Source organism: Pteropus alecto, unplaced genomic scaffold (genome assembly GCF_000325575.1).
Source record: "Pteropus alecto unplaced genomic scaffold, ASM32557v1 scaffold171, whole genome shotgun sequence".
In the NCBI taxonomy this organism is placed as follows: domain Eukaryota; kingdom Metazoa; phylum Chordata; class Mammalia; order Chiroptera; family Pteropodidae; genus Pteropus; species Pteropus alecto.
The window spans coordinates 7,642,357-7,644,431 of NW_006431925.1; positions in this window are offsets into that span (position 1 = coordinate 7,642,357).

The window sequence follows — 2,075 nt, forward strand, 5'->3', positions numbered from 1 at the left end:
GGGAAGAAAGAGAGAAGCAAATTCAGATGTCAAGGATGGCCCCTAGAAAGTATGCAGAAAAAGTTATAGCTAACTGTTTTCCCTAAAATAGGGACAACTTCAAATTGTTAAAGGAGTTAGAGCAGTGAAATGTAAATTGATGCATTTACCTTCTTCTACAGCTCCTCTGTCCAGGACTTCTCAGACAGAGACCATTTTTCAGATAGCCAGACAAATTTCTCTTAGATTTTAGGTTTCTGGCAGTGATGACTGTGTTCAATGTAATTTTTAAGACTGTCTCTTTCCGCAACTATGTAACTGGCTGCAAAACAGTTCTGGGTGAAGCTTATTAATTATTAATGAACTTATGAAATTCAAACGACTTCGCCATAATTAAGGCTGTCCATGAAGTAGGAAAAACATCCAGCTTTCTCATTCAGTTCTTTCCTCCAAGCTAGAATGAGGATTCAATCTTAAATCAATGTTCCAAAGTATAGAATAATTAAATGTCTGACTTCAAAATAACTCTAGAAGTTGAGTCGGAATAATATAAATGCAACGGCTGGTAGTAATTTAAGATTGGCTTATGTCAAAGGATTGCATTTCTATCCTGGGCTAACTCAATAATGTAAACTTTGAAATAATTTTTAATCTTAGGTTTAAAACCATAGGATTCTACAGTACCCAATGCTGGTTAGTTGCAGTTATCACTAGTTCTTTTAAAAATTGAAATTTCTTGGTCACATAATCCAATGAGAACTCAAAAGCTTCTAAGGCAAAAATCTACCGAGGCACTACATTTCATTTCATAATTTACTTCTCCATCCCAAAGAACGCCATCGCCTAGGTATTTATGAGACACTACTACTACTGCAACATAATACTGAAAAACCATAATGCCACTGATGCTGTAGCATTTATCCACATGGCAAAAAAAACTTATAAGTGTAAAATACAGTAGCCCCGCCCCATGCACTGGGCATACATTCCGAGACCCCCAGTGAATGCCTGAAACCACTGATAGTGCTGAATCTTATGTATACTGTTTTTTCCTGTACATACACAACTATGATAAAGTTTAATTTACAAATTAGGCACAGTAAGAGATTAACAACAATAACTCATAATAAAATATGACAAATATATAATATACTGTAATAAGTTAGGTGAATGTGGTGTCTGTCTCCATCTCTCGCTCTCTCTCACACACGGCTACTAAGTGGCAGGTAGTGTATACACCGAAGAGACTCTGGACAAAGGAATGGTTCACATCCCTAGTGGGGAAAATGGTATTTCATCATAGCATGCAATTTAAAACTTATGAATTCTTTATTTCTGAAATTTTCCATTTAATATTCTTAAACCATGGTTGACCAGTAGTAACAAGCCATGCAAAGTGAAACCACAGATAAGGGTGACTACTGTAACAGACTCCGACAGTGGGCTCTATATTCAACTTCTGATTTAAACAGTTTCAATTTAGCACATTGTTTGAAGTCCTTTTAAAGATGACTTTAACTGAGTCAAGAAGTATGTGCTCCTGTTATTTCCATATACATTTCAAGGATGACCTCATGAGCTCTAACCTATTATAGAATTTAGAATGAGACTAAACTGCAGCTACAAATGACTGGTGCTGGAAATCATAAAATATTTTACATTCAGACATTATACCCAAAATATGCGTTCTGGTTCTTAAATTCCTGGTTTGGAAAGAAATGCCAACAATAAGAAAAATAAATTTCCTTGTAGGCAGCTAAGAGTCCTCAAAATGGTTGAAACAAAACTCAGCTTTAAGTACAAGCTTATGCTAGTTCAATATAAATAAACACACGTATTAAGGCTTGAAATGAAATTACCTTAGTCACTCCACCAGAATGCAATTATGCATTCCCCAAGTTGTTCTGAAGCTACTCCAAATTAAATCGAATTGAAAAGGAGAGGCCCTGTATGAAATGAGCGTGCCCTGTGAAACAGTTGTTTCATAGCGGCCCCCAAGTTAAATTTTAAAAAATGTTACATCTCATGATTAGTTACTTACTCTGCAAGAATAATATTAAGGAATGTCAACATTGAGAGACAAACATTACAAGACT